The 21,015-nt window shown below is 35.1% G+C and overlaps 1 protein-coding gene across 3 annotated transcripts in view; it reads right to left on the bottom strand.

Annotated features, from left to right (window-relative positions):
• LOC136826864 (B-cell linker protein-like) overlaps positions 1-21,015 on the bottom strand; it is an 850,768-nt gene that overhangs the window by 622,722 nt on the left and 207,031 nt on the right. For all 3 annotated transcript variants that reach the window (XM_067084364.1, XM_067084365.1, XM_067084367.1), the window contains exon 3: positions 18,142-18,204. The gene's annotated coding sequence lies outside the window, so the exon portion shown is untranslated. The remainder of the gene's footprint in view (positions 1-18,141; positions 18,205-21,015) is intronic.

Here is a 21,015-nt window from a genome sequence, read left to right as displayed (position 1 = left end):
CTAATGATAATGTTTTCTACTTTTTTTACTGAAAGAAAGAAAGAATTTAAAAAAATATGCCCCTTTTGCCAGCATATGAAGATTATTTTCAGTAATAAATAAAGTGTTTAGTTAATGTTCTAGTTTAATTTAATTAATTTCCAATATATTACAATAATATTTTGGTATAAAAAAGCCCATTTTGATTAAATTTTGGATACTTGAAAAAAAGATATAATTCTTAGCATGTGTACCACATAGGGTACACATCGCTCATTCAGAGAGTCCCCTGTGAACCATATATGGAGCACATAGCAGTCAACGTGTTAACCTAAGCTATGTAAAACAGTAGCTTGGGTTAGTTTAATTTGTTCATAGCAGTTAGTCTGAATGGCATGACAATTAGAATTAAAAATTTCTCATAGCCATTGCAAAAGGACTAACAGTGTATAAGTAACACAGCCATACACAGGTATGAAAACTAACCTAAACCTTAGAGGGTTTAAGTTAACTAGATATCTGATTAAATGTATTACAACTGCACACTTGTAATTAAGGTAACCTGTAATATGGAAACTATGTGAGGAACTACAGAAGTTTTCTTCACTTAAAAATAATTAATACTAACTAGCTTCTAATAACAACTTGTTTTATATCACTACGGGGCCCCCATTAGGCATGATCCTCAGTTTAAGTGTTCCATAGCAAATTGCTTGGTTCACTTTTTGCCAGTGGGTAAGGCCCATACCACCTGCCATGAGCATAGTCGTTGTAAAAAACAAGGAAAATTTGCTTGGTTGCCAAATATGGGCGAGATCTGTAGTATGCTCCTGGCAGCAAGTTTTAAGGACAAAACAGCTCCTTTTAAGCTGTCTTGATGGGTCCTAGAGTTCAGTAGGGGTGAGGAAGGGGGGAGATTATATCTTTCAGGCAGAACTCTGGCCGCAGATATTTAACCCTTCCTCAGAACAACATCTATGTTTGGGCCGAAACCCAGTAACATCAGTACCCAGAACCTCCCAGGTCAACCACAAGGAGAATGTAGAGGAATCTTTGCATGGGGTTGACATTCTTACTAAATAAAGTGGGCACTGCCACTGAAATGGCCCTGCTAAACCCTATGCAGCTACAGTTGCTGAATAGGATCTTTCCCCCAAAAAGGGATACTAGGATCCACCTAGCTCAGTTAGATTGTGCAAGCTCCCCCAAAAGGGATACACAATTTGCGGCATTTGATAAATTCCATAAGGAAATTGAGTACCATCAAAGATGCCCTTGCCACAGAACAGCAATATATAAGGGATATGAAGCACGACTCCAAAATGGAAAGTAAGTCCATCATGTGCACCCCAAAGTGTAAAAGTACTACACCCTGCAACCAAAAAGTGAGTGTGGATACAAATGCTGCCCAAACAAGGCCTAATGTTAGAATTCTGACTGGAAACAACAAAATGGTCAGTTTAGAATACAGAACTTCAGATCAAAACATAATAAGGGCTCCAATACTCACCCCTGATGATACTGATAATCCTTGGCAAGATGCCTCAATGTGCATTTTCTCTCCCAATGGCAAGTATGTAATTAATGAGAGAAAAACTATGATCAAAGTTGTACATGAAGAATTTAGAAACAAGGCAGCATTCCCTAATACAGAATGGCACCTGGCACCATCTTCACCAGACATGGTGAAACCACTAACAGAAACAGTTTTCTTACCTGTGCCTATAGCATTAAAAGCTATAGAAATCACCCTTTACCAGGTCAATGAAAAATGGATCTCTACTTCCATTTTGAATAAGACCCAAGTTGCTTACCAAGTAGCCCCAGCCTTCCGTCCCTTCACATTCAAAATTGTTAATCATATGAAGACTGATCTTCAGAATTTGTAGTGACTAAAAAGAAGAGAAAATGGCAGAATTAAAACCATCTGACATGGTCATCCTAGTTTCGGGAAATTCCTCCAAGGAATGGGCAAATCACCCTTTACCAAGTCAACGAAAAATGGATCTCTACTTCCATTTTGAATAAGACCCAAGTTGCTCACCAAGTAGCCTAGCCTTTTGTTCCTTCACTTTCAAAATTACTATTAATCATGTGAAGACAGATTTTCAGAATTTGTAGTGACTACAAACAAGATACAATGGCAGAATTAAAACCATCTGCCACGGTCATCCCAGTTTCGGGAAATTCCACCAAGGAATGGGCAACGCTACAACTCCCTTTTTAATGGGAAAAGCTCCCTTTACATATAGCTAGCAGCAGTTTGGGACCCCTATGAGAAGACTCAGAGGGGACAGCCTCATCAGAATTTTATGCTACGCTCAGACTTCTTAGCACTATAACTCTACCACCTTGCTGGAAGTTGCCACCAAAAGGCTTCCAAATGATTCCAGGATAATTTTTGCTGTTATGGCCAAAAGCCTTATGAGGACCTGATGGGAAGCACTCTGTGACTTCCTAGAATGGCGTATAAACGTGAGAATGGAAGCATCAGAGGGCTCCATAAAATCACTCTCAGATGTCACTGCATTATTACATTCTAACCCCTTCTGTATGGACCTGTTTGAGGAGTCTGTTGTGGCTCAACTCAACGAGCATACACACCAACAGAACTGTACAATGTACACTCTTCTGGGGAAAGGGGAATTCTGGAAACAAAGAATCCAAAATTTCCCTTTACCCAACCCCAAAAAAGGCTCGCTTTGATAAAAAATCATATAAGCCTTCAATCACCCCCAAAAGTTTCCCTCAAAAAAACAGATAGGTGGTCAGAAGGGGTAATTCCCTACAAAGGAACAACAACAACAACAACAAAGGACATCCTTTTTCACAAGGTCCAAAAACCATCTTATAGGGGGAAAAAGGAAAAGCAAAACCTGGAATGTCTATCAAAGGCAAAGGCAGAGGAAGAGGCGGATAGCAAGAGGAACTGTATGCTTGGGGGGTTGGCTTCAACGACATCACAGACAATGTAAGTTTTTCCCTGTTGGGGGAACAGCACTATTTATATATGCAGAAAGGCCCTGTTAATGGGGCTCATAGAGAAACATGCGTACATTCGCCACCAAGTACGTCTCTTCAATGTCCTCAAAACGATTCTTCCAAAAGAAAAGTGATCCTCAACCAATCAACACTGAACAAGCACATTGTTGGCCAAAAGTTTCAGGTAACTACAGTTGCCCAAGTACATTGAATCATTCCAAAAGGGACTTGAACAGTTTCTATAGACCTGAAAGATGCATACTGGCACGTCCCTATTGCCATTCCCTTCTGTCCCTTCCTAATGTTCCGGATGGGAAAAGATATGTACAGATTAAAGTCATGCCCTTTGGGCTAAACACTACCTAAAGAATATTTTACAAAATTAGCAACGGTATTCATTACAGAACACATACAAAAAGGAATACAACTAATAGCCTACCTAAACAACTGGTTGATCTGGGGGTCCAGAAGAAAAGAGTGCTTGAAAAACCTAAGAGCAATGGTCAACAGACTACAGTCAAAAGGTTTTATAATAAATTAGAAAAAATCCCGCCTCACGCCAGCAGATACTTTCAGTAGCTGGGACTGTGTTGGGATACTCTTCATGGCCTGTTGTCTCTCCCAATCTTACTCAAAACAGAATAAGGCAAGTCCTCAAAAGGTTCTTTGCACAGCCCAGAGTTTCCAGGTGGCAATTAGAATGTATGATGGATCTGTTGCAGTTTGCATCAGTAATAGATCCAATACTTAGATTGTAACTAAAAATGTGAACAAATTCTGGCTATCGCACGCAAGAAAAAAGATGAGAGACCGACCTCATCAGAAGATTAAAAAAGTTGGTGAGATACTTTGGCACTGGATCCAGAAGGAATCTCTGGTGAAATAGGTCACCCTGACTCCTCCGTCTGTACAAGTGACAATACACACAGATGCCTCGTTGATAGGTTGGGAGGACACTGGGAGGATCATCAGGTGGCACGGAGGTGATCAGCTACTCTTATGAATTCTTGTATCAATTTCCTGGAGTGATAGCTGTCTTTTTGTCTCTCAAAAAACTCAAACCTCCAGAAGATAGAGACAACATGACTACAATGTCCTGCATCAAGAGGTTGGGATCACGTTCACCTCCTCTCAATATGATAATGCTAGCCATCCTTCGGATGGCGCAACCAAGGAAGTGGCACATGTCTGCAATTCACCTCACAGGGGGTCTCATTGTAATAGACTCTCTATCAAGGAAAACGACAGGCTCAACAGAGTGGATGTTGGACAACCACTCTTCAAACAATAGCCAACATGCTTCCACACCTGGAAGAGGACCTGTTCACCATGTACGAGACTCACAAACTCCTAATGTATGTGTCTCCAAACGTGGACAGTCAAGCAACAGCAAGAGATGCTTCCTAAAGACTGGAACAAGGGGAGAGTGATATCTTTTTCCTTCACTATCCAAGATTTTGAAGGTTTTGAGCAAACTTCTAACCTTCATAAGAACAGCTTACTTAATAGCCCCAAATTGGCCAAACAGGCATTGGTTCCTATTACTCTGACAACGGATGAAAAGATCAATTCCATTATCGCCCGCTGTTCTATCCCAGACAGTAGGAGGGAAAGTCGCTTACGCATCCTCCTTTCTGAGCCGAGACCTTCACATATGGATTTTTTAAATATCTATCGTGAAAATTACTCACCCAACACTGTTAGGTACCTAGTGCAAAAATTACATTAATTAATTAATATTAAAACAGTTTAACCAGACCTCTAAGCTGACTATCAGCTCTCATAGGGCTGGCCCAAAGGATTTGGATGAATTGACAGGTCTAGGCTACAAGGCTAGCACTGGGACCAAATAGGTCACTCGGTAGTGATGAATGAATGAAAATGAAAATGAAATTAAAAGCTGCAAAAAGGCATATGCTTTCATAATGGAACATACTCACATAATAAATACATTTACACTCATGTTTCCATATATACTCACTAAAAAGGTATATTAAAATTCAAAATAAATTGAGTAAAATTCTAAAATTTAGTTGTTTTAAAATTCATTAGACATCTAAGGGTATTCGTACTTCTATTATTTACTTTTTATATTTAATCAATTAAATCACAGCTCCTCATAAACATTACAATGGGTATTACTGAAAATGTTTAAGTTTCCGACAAAATTTCTTTTATTGATCTATTTCCAAAATTTGATAATCGCTGCAGGTTATATTTTGGACATTCACACACTACATGCTTAACTGTTATCAACACTTTGCAATCTGGGCATTTGGGAGGAGGGCCACATGGACTGTTCATTAAGTGTCCATGTGTCAAACGAGTATGGCCTATTCGAAGAAGCATCAGAATTACTTGTGTGTGTGTGTCTCTCTCCGATATAATCGACTCCATTTTCCAACACTGGATTTTATCTGTTTTAATTTATTATTTTAAGGTTCTTCTTTCCATATATTTTGCCATTTACTTACAATGATTGTTTTTATATATCTTATATAGTCACTAATAGGGATGTCTACATTTGCTCTTGTCATGTGGACTGCTTCTTTAGCTACTTTATCAGCCTCTTCATTTTCTTTAATCCCTACATGGGCAGAGATCCAACATATTTCAATATTTTTCCCTTGTTATACAAGTTATGGAGTGAAAAATAATTTGTTGTACAATATTTTTTTTAATTAAAGCTTTCAATGGCTTCAGCAGTGCTTCTGGAGTCGCTATAAATCACAAAATTATTACATGAGGCTTCTTTAGTTATTTTTATGGCTGATGCTATTGCACACAACTCAGCTGTAAATACTGAAGCATTATCTGATATAGAGAACTGATATCTTTTGTCTGGGGATAATGCAGTATATCCCACCCCACAATGTGATATTGCATAATGTGGACCTTTTTGGATTATATGTTCTGCTGTATGTTGTTTATTGTGTTCTGGGGTATATGAATAACTTTTTGATAAATTTTTAAGTATCCAAGGAGGAGCTAATTTTAATATAAAAGGTAATTGTATATTTATATTCAGTGAATCAAACAATCTTCTAGCTCTAATTATGAAAGGAGGTGGATGACTGTTCATAAACACATCTCTTTATCCAAATAATTTTTTGGTTGGAGAATCATTTGTCTGAATTCTAAGAGCACTCTTCAGTGTTACTAGTTCTCTATGGAGAGAGAGAGAGAGAGAGAGAGAGAGAGAGAGAGAGAGAGAGAGAGAGAGAGAGAGAGAGAGAGAGAGAGAGAGAGTTCACCACATTCAAGTTGTAAAGAATACGTTGGTGATGATCGAAAAGCTCATGAACATATTCTAAGGCCTTCATTATGAACTGGGTCTAACGTTTTCAGTGTTGTATCTGATGCTGACCCATATATCTTGCTTCCATAATCAATGAGAGACAGCACTGTTGCTTCATAGAGTACAGTCAAAGTATGTCTATCGGCTCCCCAAGTATGTTCGATGGTTTTTTAATGCTCTTTTACATTTTCCTTTCATGTATGTTATGTGGGCTTTCCAGTTCAAGTGAGTATCAAATACTAATCCCAAAAATTCTGCTGTTTGGGCAATTAGTATGGAATGATTTCTGATTTTCAAATCTATTTCTTCACCTTTCTTCCAATTTTTTTTTATAAGACATTACTGCTTGAGTCTTTTGTATAGAAAATTTGAAGCCTACAGATGAGGCCCATTCACCTATTTTTATTATAGTTATATTATTGGTTCGCTCTGCATGTTTTATGCGAGATGCTGAATAATATATGGCAAAATCATCCATATACAAGTTACTTTTAATTCCGATAGGTAGATTGTTACTGATATCATTTATTGCTAAAGTAAACAGTGTGCTACTAAGGACACTTCCTTGTGGAACACCATTTTCTAGTGGAAATATAATTGACAACACATCATCAGTTCTCACTTGAAAAGTGTAATTTGTCAGGTTTTGGATAAACCTAGGCAAATGTCCATGGATGATGTTTTCATGTAAAGTTTTTAATATTGCATATCTCCATGCAGTATCATATGCCTTTTCGATGTCAAAAACGACAGCTATAGTAATTTGTTTTTGTTCAAATCCTCTTCATATGTGGTCTTCCAAGTCAGACAAATAATCCAGTGTAGATCTGTTACATTGTGACCCAAATTGAATTGGAGTCAAACTTTTATTTTCTTGAATGTGCCACGTTAGTCGAGCATTTACCATTTTCTCTAGTAATCTGCATAAACAACATGTTAAAGAAATTGGTCTGTAATTGTTTACATTACTGGGATCTTTTCCAGGTTTGGGGATAGAAAAAATTATAGCTTTATGATATTCATCAGGAAATAAATTACAAAGCCATAAGTGGTTATAAAACTCTAGTAAGTATGATTTTGCCAAAGGTGCTAAATGGCAGATCATTTAAAAACAAATACTGTCACCTCCAGGGGCAGACTTATTGCTGTTCAACAGAGGAAATTCTAACGCTTCCTTATTAAATTTTCTTTTATATTATATATTTTCTATTGTTTCAAAATTTATTGTTATTAATTCTATACTATTTTTCTTTGTGCGGAAATGCTCATCAAAATTTTTGTCACTACTTACTTTTGCTAAATTTTCTCCTATCACATTACTTATTTCTTTAGGATCAAGTATTCTTTTCCCATCTTTTATTACGGCATGTCTAGGTGGTTTAACATGGGTATCATTTATTTTCCTGAATTATTCCCATATTTTTTGTATGGGAGTATTATTAGAGAGAGCTGATACATATTTCTTCCATGAAATGATTCTTCCTTAAATTACTTACCTTTTAAAATTTGCAGATATTTTGTTATATAGAGGTTTTAATGTATAAATTTCTAATAATAATATAGTCAGTTTTTGTAAAGTTCCTTCTAATAACGGTAATGTTTTATTTACCTTACTGAACTTTCTATTCAAATTATCTTATTGTCTTCCAATTTGGTGTTTTATTTTTATTAATTCTGTTAGTTTTTCAGACCACCATGGGACTTTGTGTTTTGTTGGATGAGATTTTGATTTTGGTATTGCTTTATCAGCAGCATTTTTAATGAGATCAAAAGAACTTTATTAGTTTCATCATTATGGTCTTCTAAATATTCAAATGGTGGGATATTCCTATTGTGGAATTCATATTGCTCCCAATCTGCTTTATAAATGTTATATTGAGGGACATTGGTGGGATTATTTTGTAATAATGAAATTAATATTGGGAAATGACCACTTGTGTGCAAGTCGTCAACTGTATTCCAATCCAATCTGTCAACTATGTTTTTTGTACATAGAGTTAAGTCGACTGAGGAAAATGTTCCATGTGTTTTAAAAAAATACATGCTGATTTAGTTATCATTATACAGCACATGTCATATGAATCTATGAATTCTTCTATTTTACTTCATGCTCTATTTGAGTCTGTAGAATTACAGTCCCACATTCCCACATCAGGTTGTGAGCATTAAAATCACCTACTATTAATGTAAGATCCATGGCATTATTAAGTAATTCTTTAAGTTTGTCAAAGTCATAATTTGTATTAGGTTGTTTGTATAAATTATAAATTACATAATTATCATTTTTTATCCATATTTTAATACTCGATATTTGCAGGTCAGTAAAGTTTACAGGTACTTTGTCATAACATACTTCATGTACATATATAGCAGTACCTAAATTTCCTTCTTCCTCTCGTGACGTGATCCCAAGGTGGTATATTTACTTAGTGTTGATATTGTTTTGTTGACATCATGTAAACATAATATCATTGGTTCGTATTCTTTTAGTATTCGTTGTATTTCTCCTAGATGTAATCTGTTCTGCAGACCATTTACATTCCATTGTATAATATAATATTGAAAATATTCTATTATAGCGGTTGAGTTTTACTCTCTTTTTTTGTATTATGAACTTGGATTCAATGCACATGCAACCTTTTTCATGGGTACTCAAATCTGTGGTTTCTTTTTTTCTAAATTTCATAAAATTTCTTATAATGCTTGTTAAATCATCTTTTGTTATTACTGCATAATGCAATGAAACAATCATTACATCCACATGTGTTATCATGCATATCTCTTTATTTGTTCTTGTTGTACCAATTATTAGTGATGGAGTAATCTCTTCTCCCATGACATAATCATTGTTGTCCATGGTACGGTTGTCTTCCACTTCTTCGGTATTTTGGATATCTGTATCTATAGGTTTTACTATTATTTTAGGTGATGATAAAGGTATATTCTTAGCTTGTTTTTGTTTTTGTTTTTTCTTCAAATCTTTTATCTTTGATTTGACTGATGTTTCTCTAATAATTGTTGGTTTCTTGGTTTTCCGTGGTGTTCTTTCCAAAGGACTTTTTTTTTTATCTTTAATTTCCAGTCTATCACGACCCTCCTCTGTTACTTCAGTAGTAGCATCTCCTGTGTTCCTATTTGCATTAATATTTCAAATAAATTTGATAAAATGTTATCCATATCATTTGTACCTGTTTCTTTATTCTTTACCATTTTAGTTTTTTCCCCTTGAGAATTAATTTCTTCTTGCGATTTACTTTTCTGTGCTCCGTTACGTCTATTTCTATGCATTTTTGTTTCAATATTGGTTCCTGTTACTGAAGAATATGTATGTTTCTTAGATGGATCATGAATTCCTCTAACTTTTAATTCCAACTTAGCATCTTTCATAGACATCCCTGTTCGTTCTTGTAACATTTTTAATTCTGTATTGTATATATAGTACATACATTCTTTGGACCTTGCATGATGATCTTGTACACAATTTACACATTTCGGCTCACTACATTTCCATTGCGTGGTATGTTCGTAAGATCCACAATAAGCACATATAGGTTCATTTCGACAGTTTTTCTTTGTGTCCATATTTACTATGATTTTGACATTGTGGTGGCCTTGGAAAATAAGGTCTCAGTTCTCTATTTTAGCCGAAAATTTGTATTTTTTGAGGTAGATCTTGACCATTAAATTTTATTTTTGCAATTCTTAATACTTTATTATTTTGTTTACTTGGTATTATATATGCCTCACAATCTTGGACTTTGGTATATCTCATTTTAAGAGAGTCCAACAGCATATCCTTATCAACCAGTTCGTCATTATTTTCAGGAAGTACAATAGTACCCTGACTGCTGTTCAGAGTGTCATGCTTCTTTATTTTTACATTCACATTGTTGATACTTTCTATGGATAAATAGTCTTCAGACTGTTTTTTTGCTGTGGCTTCTATAAGCCACGTCTTTATTTTTATCGGTCTAAACAACATTTCTGTCATTGACTGTATTTTTAATAAGAAGTTTTCCAACTTTAGGGCTGAAATTTGTTGTTCTGTTTCCATGGTTAGAAACCTTGACCAACTTCCACTCCCAAAGAGGGAGTCAAAATGAGTCAAGGTTGGGTCAACATGATATTTGCTTCTTTTGGATTTGTTTTGTAATGGAGCATAAGGTTCCAGTTCGATTACATTTGGATTCCTTTTTGATTTTCTAAAGAAAGGTTGTCAGAGGAGGTTCCAGCAGTTGTCAACTGTGCTGAGTCGCTACCATCAAAGGGCCCAGGGGTACTCGAATATTCATTTTCACTTGTCATAAAGATTTGAGGGAGAAAAAAAATTAACCTGAAAACCTTACAAAGAAATCATCAGCTTTTCATTGAGTTTTATTCTTCCACCAGTGGCACAAGTGAGAACCGATTCCCAAATATCCGCTCCCTACCCTACCCCATAGGGGATGGCACAACATGATTAGTGTGGCCCAAGTGTTAGCCAAACCCACTTGCTAGGACTGAGAATATCACAAGAATTACAATTATCCCCATCCTAACCATGTTATGGGCAAACCAGATAGAATGCAGAGAGTCCTATCCCCAGAACCAGACAACCACCCTCCCGGAATCATTGGTCCAGCCGTAAAGAATAGTTCCGCCTTTGAGCTATCAATCTGCTAACTCTCAGGTCTGAACATTATTGGGTAGGTGATGGTCCCACCACAGCTTCAGACATAAACCCAATCCCAGATATACTTTTTTCCTATCAGGTCCTATAAATTTTAGCAAAAGTGGAAAATTCCACAAAAATTAATCCAAACAAATGTATAATGATATATGGGACTCTTGGACTCAAACCCGGGAACAAATTCATGGGGTTCAAGAACCCCCTCACCACACCAAGGTGATCACACATAGAGGGCGTCATCACTGTGTGAGCAGACATTGTTCTGGCCAAGACCAGCTATGAGAGAATTCTTGATATTGGTTGGTCTGTCTTGTGGAGGCCCTATTAGGAAAAAGGGTAACTCCCCTTATCACTCACAGTGGCTTCTATAAAAATTATGTATACATACTACATAGCAAATGTTGGACATTTCTGAATTTCGTAAGTTCCTCCATTTTCCTATAATAAGCAACTTCCATTTATAAGTTCCTCCATTTTCCCATACTAAACAATTTTCATTTATAAGTTCCTGTAGCATAAGCACACACGTTTCACATTCTTTGTTCCACCAGAAAAGCTTAGCAGCTTTTTCTTCCGGCAATATTTTTAAGACACCCATATAAAATAGGCCCTCTCATCAGCATTATAGATCTGGTTCGGGTTTAAATCGTGCTAAATTATGAGCTGTGTGTGAAAGTCTCACTACAATGCTCAGCAGTGAAAATATTACCAGACCTGGATTTTCCAATGATGTGTAACTTTATAATTCAAGGACAAGCCCTCATTCAAGATCCCACACAGCATTGTGAGCTTCCTATCCTCATAAAACACTTTAGCCTTTTCTAGGATAAAGGCCTGAAAAGGATTTTAGTACTCTGGGCACTAAAACTCTTACACAACACTTGATCAGTCTTCCTTATTATGGTTTTTTCATGACTTTCTGCTGAATTATTGATGATATTCTCTGAAACATGAATGCACATAGTTCTTCTCTACGGCCTTAGGCATATTTAATGTCCCTGTTCACTCTCTCATCTTTTAAAGTCATTTTTTTTTTTTCAGAACAAAAGCATAATGATGCTCACAACTAAGCCAATAAAGTTTGATGATAACTCTATACTGGCACTCAACACAAGTGTGAATACTGAAACAGAAGTTACCACAACATCACTCATTTCTTATTAGCATCATATGCTACAGTCAACAGAGACAAGGGGTAGCAACACAGCTTCATAAAAGTTTCATATCCAATTCTTTCATATGCTGGAACCTAGGTACAGAGCCTTATGGGAAGAGCTGAGCCTTCATATCACCAAGCAAGATGCCTAGCTGATATCTTCTCAGAATCTGAACAATGGGGCAAAGCACACTGAATTTTTGTTCCAAACACAACTTTGATTTTTTTCCCTAAGCAAGAGAATGCTCAGTATAGGGTTACTTATGAAATCTGATAAGCAGTTCCATTTTCCAAAAACCTGACTACCAAATGATCAGACTTCTACTACATCAACATGAGCAATGGGTCAAACCATTATTTCTCCTGCTTAAGTCGGCTACAAGTTCCAAACAAGGGAAATGAAAAATATGAGGGAATGAATAATAAATGATGTACAGTAATGTATGACCATCACTGACTGAATACTGTATAAGGTTGAGAGATCTAGGATTAAACTTACTTGATAGGTAATTTAATAAAATTCTTTGCCAGCTGCCACAGCAGCTTAAAGCATTAAGCTGTTGTAAGGCAATGGTTTGTATTTTATATACACACACATACATATATATATATATATATATATATATATATATATATATATATATATATATATATATATATATATATATTAAGCTGTTGTAAGGCAATGGTTTGTATTTTATATACAAACACACACACACACACACACACACACATGTATATATATATATATATATATATATATATATATATATATATATATATATATATATATATATATATATATATATATATATACATATATATATATATATATATATATATATATATATATATATATATATATATATATATATATATATATATATATATATATATATATATGTTGTGGCAAAACCTGAAAGGAAGTGGCTAGCCAATTTGGGAAATGGCCGAGGTGGTGTGGCCAAGGTCCGATTACTAGGAATTAAGAGTGTATAAATTAAGTAATACCCCGAACTTGCGCAATTTGCGTTGCGTGAATTCACAGACAAACGAACTTTCCACTGGAACCTAACTAATTGTCATGCACGAGTTTTTCCACAGACACATGAACATTTGCGAGTTCTCAAGAAACCCTGCAAAAGTGTTTGTTTAATTTTTTGTAATTTACAAGTTTTCAAGCTTTTATGTGTAAATCAAATAACATTAAATAATAAAATGATTCTCTCTCTCTCTCTCTCTCTCTCTCTCTCTCTCTCTCTCTCTCTCTCTCTCTCTCTCTCTCTCTCTCTCTCTCTCTCTCTCTTTTACTGAGATGAGAGAGTTTTTAAGGTACATGTAAATGATTATTTGTTTTCTATGATAAATAAATGATTTTCCTAATAAGTACTGAGTTTCAAGTATTAATGAGGTTAACCCTTAAACGCCGAGCCTCTATTTACAAAAGTGTCTCCCCTATGCCGGCGCGGTTTGAGAGTTAGCGCCGAAGCGGAAAGAAAGTTTTATTTAAAAAATCACAGCACGCTTAGTTTTTAAGATTAAGTTCATTTTTGGCTCCTTTTTTTGCCATTGCCTGAAGTTTAGTATGCAATCATCAGAAATGAAAAAAAATATCATTATCATATATAGATACTGGAATATATGACACCACAAAAAAAATTTCATATATAATTGTATACAAATCGCCCTGTGAGCAAAACGGTTAAAGCTAACGAGTTATTTTTTTTCGTTGTATTGTACACTAAATTGCGAAGATTTTGGTATCTAACAAATTGTAAAACGATCAAAGCAACACAGAGAAAATATTATCACAAAATAATGCATAAATTCATAACGCGCGGACATAAAAAAGTTTTTTTCAAAAATTCACCATAAATCCAAATATTGTCCTAGAGACTTCCAATTTGTTGCAAAATGAAGGTAAATGAGTGAATATTACTAGAATGTAAGAGTTTTAGCTTACAGTTGCGTTTTTCGACCATTTCGGTCGAGTCAAAGTTGACCGAAGGATGAAATTTTGGCACTTATCGTGATTTATATTAAAATATTTCAAAACTGATAAAAGCTAAAACCATGGGTTATTTTTAGTTGTATTCTACATGAAATTGCGCACATTTTCATATATAAAACTTTATGTAACGGCTAATATAAAATGGTGCAAACATTACGACAAAGTGACTAAAGAATTTCTGAGATTTTCGGCCGAGTAAGTGCGCGGACGTAAGGAAAAAGTTTTTTTTTTAAATTCACCATAAATCGAAATATTGTGCTAGAGACTTCCAATTTGTTGCAAAATGAAGGTAAATGATTGAATATTACTAGAATGTAAGAGTTTTACCTTACAATTGCATTTTTCGATCATTTCGGTCGAGTCAAAGTTGACCAAAGGTTGAAATTTTGGCACATCGTGATTTATATGAAAATATTTCAAAACTTATAAAAGCTACAACCATGATGTATTTTACAAGAAATTGCGCACATTTTCATATATAAAACTTTATGTAACAGCTAATATAAAACGGTGCAAAAATTACGACAAAGTGACTAAAGAATTTCAGAGATTTTCGGCAGAGTTAGCGCGTGGACGTAAGGAAAAAGTTTTTTTCAAAAATTCACCATAAATCGAAATATTGTGCTAGAGACTTCCAATTTGTTGCAAAATGAAGGTAAATGATTGAATATTACTAGAATGTAAGAGTTTTAGCTTACAATTGCGTTTTTCGACCATTTCGGTCGAGTCAAAGTTGACCGAAGGTTGAAATTTTGCTACTTATCGTGATTTATATGAAAATATTTCAAAGCTGATAAAAGCTACAACCATGAGTTATTTTTTGTTGTATTCTACATGAAATTGCGCACATTTAAAATTTTATGTAACGGCTAATATAAAACGGTGCAAACATTACGACAAAGTGACAAAAGAGTTTCTGAGATTTTCAGCCGAGTTAGCGCGCGCGGATGTAAAGAAAAAGTTTTATCCAAAAATTCACCATAAATCGAAATATTGTGCTAGAGACTTCCAATTTGTTGCAAAATGAAGGTAAATGATTGAATATTAATAGAATGTAAGATTTTTAGCTTACAATTGCGTTTTTCGACCATTTCGGTCGAGTCAAATTTGACCGAAGGTTGAAATTTTGACACTTATCGTGATTTATATTAAAATATTTCAAAACTGATAAAAGCCACAACCATGAGCTATTTTTAGTTGTATTCTACATGAAATTGCGCACATTTTCATATATAAAACTTTATGTAATGGCTAATATAAAACGGTGCAAACATTACGACAAAGTGAGTAAAGAATTTCTGAGATTTTCGGCAGAGTTAGCGCACGCGGACGTAAGGAAAAAGTTTTTTTTTTAAATTCACCATAAATCGAAATATTGTGCTAGAGACTTCCAATTTGTTACATAATGAAGGTAAATTATTGAATATTGATAGAATGTAAGCGTTTTAGCTTACAATTGCATTTTTCGATCATTTCGGTCGAGTCAAAGTTGACCGAAGGTTGAAATTTTGGCACATCGTGATTTATATTAAAATATTTCAAAACTTATAAAAGCTACATCCATGAGTTATTTTATGTTGTATTTTACATGAAATTGCGCACATTTTCATATATAAAACTTTATGTAACGGCTAATATAAAATAGTGCAAAAATTACGACAAAGTGATTAAAGAATTTCTGAGTTTTTCGGCCGTGTTAGCACGCGGATGTAAGGAAAAAGTTTTTTTTTAAATTCACCATAAATCGAAATATTGTGCTAGAGACTTCCAATTTATTGCAAAATGAAGGTAAATGATTGAATACTACTAGAATGTAAGAGTTTTAGCTTACAATTGCGTTTTTCGACCATTTCGGTCGAGTCAAAGTTGACCAAAGGATGAAATTTTGGCACTTATCGTGATTTATATGAAAATATTTCAAAACTTATAAAAGCTACAACCATGTGTTATTTTTTGTTGTATTCTACATGAAATTGCGCACATTTTCCTATATAAAACTTTATGTAACGGCTAATATAAAATGGTGCAAAAATTATGACAAAGTGACGAAAGAATTTCTGAGATGAGTCGCTGATGCTTTCTAGTGGGAGAAGAAAGAAATTCGCGCAAGCGCAGCTGGATCACGCTTGTAAACTAAACACCAGTGTGATCCGTGAGCTCCCAGCATCCCTCAAGGCGCGTGATTTAAAATTTTTCGCAAACTAGGCCTATAAGTATTTTTCCGCGAATATTTAAAAAAACTTTTTGTAGTCGACGTATTTTACGTCCACTTGGCACCCGACAGACAATTTTCGTCGACGTAAAATACGTCCAGTCGGCGTTAAAGGGTTAATAAGATTAAATAATAATAATAAGATTAAATAATAATAATAATAATAATAATAATACTAATAATAATAATAATAATACAACTATAATTACAAATTCGTATTTTAAACAAACAAATATCTTTCTCTCATCTTTTGTTAACTCTTCGAAGAGAAGCTTGAAGGCAAAGCTGTCAAATATGTCAATTTAATATGACAGGAAGGGGGAGTGTTGCCGATTAGTAGGTCAAAGGATTCTTACATAATTCTCCTCTCTCTCTCTCTCTCTCTCTCTGTCCGTAACAGTTCATAAATAATTTCACTCTCTTAAGTAAGGACAACTTATCTCTCTCTCTCTCTCTCTCTGTAACAATTCATAAATAATTTCACTCTCTTAAGTAAGGACAACTTATCTCTCTCTCTCTCTTGTTCGTAGTCAGTGCAACCTACATATTACTGTTTCTCTGTATGTCTTTACCTGTGTGGTAGATAATTCAAAATTTATCTCATTTTACCTGTACCGTCTACGAACTGTAAATGTTCCGTTCTAAACATAGAGACATAGAGCATTTCAGAACAAAGAGAAAAAGACAGAATAAAGAGGTTCTTAAAAACAAGGTTGAGAAAACTTCTAAAAATAGATCGGTGGAATGTTGAGAGAGAGAAATAGTTTAGTAATCTTCACGTTCCTACATTTTTATATCAACTGTTTATTTATTTTTTTAAGGGTAATGTATTAAGCTAGCTTTTAAATGAAATTACAGTACAGTAAACCCCCGTATTCGCGTTCTTATGATTCGTAGACTCGCGTATTCGCGGGTTTCTCTGTGGAACATATCTACTGATTATTCGCGGAAAATTCGCCCAATCGCGGTATTTTTCAGTGAGAAATATTCACTAATTACTGTATTTTTATATATTTTCATGAATAAATGCAGTTTTTGTGATAAAACTATTAAAATACTCAGGTATAAGCATTTTTAGAGGGTTCTCTTGTGTTTAAACTATCAAAATGGGCAGTTCTAAGTGTTTTTAGAGGGGTTTTAAGTATTCATGATTTTAGCTTGGGGGTTGAGGGGGTGTTCACTGTAACTTTAATTTCATTTAAAAGTTAGCTTAATACTTTGGGAGCATGATTAGCATCATATTTCATGTTTAAACTCTAGAAATAAGCATTTATTAGCATTTTTAGAGACTGTGCCAAACTTACAAGAAAATCCACCTTGCGCAAGGGGGTCTGGAACCTAACCTCATGTAAGTTTGGGATAAGACTGTGAAACCATGGATTTCACGAAATTCCTGAAATTTTCAGGGAATTCATGAAATCACCAATTCACTTAGGGACATTTGATCCCAAGGGCTAGCACTAAACACGGTTAAACAGTGATTCATCTATACTTTTACTGCATTAAGTACTAGCCCCTTGGGGCATCAAATGTGTTTTCCCGTGTTTAGTACTAGCCCCTCGGGGAGCAAATGCACTTAGGGACATTAGATCCCCACACCACCTCGGCCAGTTCAAGAATTGGCTGGCCACTTATCACTTTGGCAAATTTCGGGTCTTGGCCATTTCTTACTATGGCCGATTTTAGGCTTTGGCCATAACATATATATATATATATATATATATATATATATATATATATATATATATATATATATATATATATATATATATATATATAATTATATATACACAAATTCAGTTTCATTCAAGATAACTTCATATATCCTACTTACCATCAAAGAATGTCCATCAATAGCCCTCCTCAAGAAGAATTCACAACAATCTGTCAGCTCCATCTATAATATAGTACACATAATTGAGAAAATTTTGGTGAACATTCCAAAGCTAAAATGAATAATACTAAAAGAATGATTGTTAAAATCTTTAAATAATATCTAACAGCATAAATGCTGAAAAGCTATTTCAGCATTTATTTCTGTCTACAAACAAAATTTTCTTATTTTCTTGATATGAAAGCTGTAAGCAATGTAAAAATGATTCTGCAACAGTCCTTAGGTCATTTTTTGCATCCACACATTTGTTAAAATTTTAAATATCTTCTAACAGTATAAATACTGAAAAGTTATTTCATGCTTATTTCTGTCTACAAACAAAATTGTCTTATTTTCTTAGTATGAAAGCTGTAAGCAGCACAAAAATGATTCTGCAACATCCCTTGGGTCATTTTTTGTATCCATACGATTCTTCATACTTTTTTAACTAAATTTCATGGTTTCTACAACAAGCTGTTAAATATATAAAAAAATATACCATTTATTTACACAGTAGAAATTTAATCTAATTTAATTTTCTAAATACTTACCTCTCTATTATGGTAGCCATATTTCCTGTGTCAGGCAGGAGGACGATAGTGTGTGAAAAGTAAAAAAAAAAACATAGTAGGATCGTTTAGTCTGAACTGTCTATTCACCCATCCCTTCAGGTGGTTTGAGAGTCTGTAGTTTTCCATTCAGTTTTTTCTTCTGTCCACATGAGTGGAAAGGTGTGTGGGGGATACATAACAGAGAGGTATGTATATAAAAAATTTTTTTATCATAAAAATTTCTATTTTTGAAATGAATCTTACCTCTCTACTATGATAGCCGATTCCTGCATTGAACTAAGGAGATGGGAAGGGTGCAAGGACAAAATAACTAACCTCCAAGAAAACCATAAAATTTCACCAGGAACAAGACAGTACTTTGTGAGAGAGGTGCGAAATAATGAGCAGGAAGACAAGTACTGCTGGATTATTGATGAAGCAACCCACTTATAAAGCGGCGTGCGGACATCTGCGTATACACAGAAACCACAAGTACAAAAATTTACAAGTGACCTGAGGTCAAACTATTTCTCTACACAAAACAGGACAGGTACATATAGAAAACATGATGATTAACAATAGCTGGTTGGACATAAAAGTACTTTGACATATATATGTGGTACAAGGGCACATGAACAGGTATAAATATAAAAATCACAATAATGATAAGAAGATTGTGTACGTGCAACCTTAGGTCGGCTGTGAAGGCACAGCAGAAAACGGGATGTTCATCATAGAGAACCCGTTGAGCGGGGACTTTACAATACTCCCCCACCCCTCAAGACGTAGGTAACGTCTTATCAAGGCAGGTATCTGCTGGGGTGACAGAGGGGGGCCCCGCCTTCTCGATGCCAGCTGGGGGGGGGGGGGTGTTCGTCTTCCTCGGTGCCCTGTGGATGGGTGTTTTGGGTTGCCCTCCTGCCCAGACCCAGGGCCTGAGATTGTGTACGGGTGACCTTAGGTCAGCTGTGAAGGCGCCGCAGAAAATAGAGAATCCGTTGAGCGGGGACTTTACAACTTAACTAATCTGCTAGTACACTGCTTACCTAATGATTACCATCCATCTGCTGGTGCTGCTGCCAAGCAAGGACTAATTCATTTGGTAGCAAGACCTCTTAACGATGCTGAAGGTTCCTTGCTAGGGATACCACTCAATCTGATGCACGTGAGCCACAAGGCCTTGTGCTTAGGCCAGCAGGGCAACGACAGTAAAAGAATGAAGGCCCTTACCTAATACATTACTATTATTATATTAAAGTAGTTTAACCAGACCACTGAGCTGACTTTCAGCTCTCATTGGGCTGGCCCAAAGGATTAATATAAAATACCAGGTCTAGGCCTGAGGCCAAGCTCTGGAACCAAATAGTTCATTAAGTGTGATGACGAATTAGTGAAAATTAAACTAAATACTGCACAAAGGTACATGCTTCCACACTGGAACACTTGCACACAATATATACATTTACTCACGCATCCATACATACATAAAAAAATTGGAATAAGTTAGGTAATATTTAAAAATTTTGTTTTTAAAATTCATTTAAGGACCCAAGGATTTTTATATTTTCATCATTTTTTTATATTTATATTTTATCAACTAAACTACATCTCTTCATGAACAAAATCACAACGACTGAAAATGTTGAAGTTTCTGATAAAATTTCCCTCATTGATTTATATCCAAAAGTTGGCAAGTTGTTGCTGGTCATACTTTGGGCACTCACACAACACGTGTCTGACCATTTTTATTACCTTACACTGTGAGCAATCGGGAGCAGGGCTATGTGGGCTGCTCCTTAAGTATCCATGTGTCAGATGAGTATGGCCTATTCAGAGATGAGTCACAATTTCTTGCGCATGTCTATCTCTCTGGTATGATGAACTCTACTTTCTAACACAAGATTTTATCTGTTTCAACTTATTATTTTTGGGTTCTGCATTCCATATATTTTGCCATTTATGTACAATGATTGTTCTTATATACCTTATATAGTCAATAATAGGGATGTTTACATTTGCTTTTGTCACATGGACGACTTCTTTAGCTACTTTACCAGCCTCTTCATTTCCTTTAATCCCTACATAGGCAGGGATCCAACACAGTATTTTTTCCATTATTACACAAATTATGGAATGAAAACTTAATTTGTTGCACAACACTATTTTTTGGATTGTAACTTTGAATGGCTTCTATAGCGCTTCTGGAGTCTCTATAAATCACAAAATTATTAAATGAGGCTTTAATTATTTTTATGACTGATGCTATTGCACATAACTCAGCTGT

The sequence above is a fragment of the Macrobrachium rosenbergii genome, chromosome 41 (assembly GCF_040412425.1).
Source record: "Macrobrachium rosenbergii isolate ZJJX-2024 chromosome 41, ASM4041242v1, whole genome shotgun sequence".
Lineage (NCBI taxonomy): Eukaryota > Metazoa > Arthropoda > Malacostraca > Decapoda > Palaemonidae > Macrobrachium > Macrobrachium rosenbergii.
Note: the sequence above shows the minus strand (reverse complement) of the source record. Positions and strands in the feature narration are given on the sequence as shown.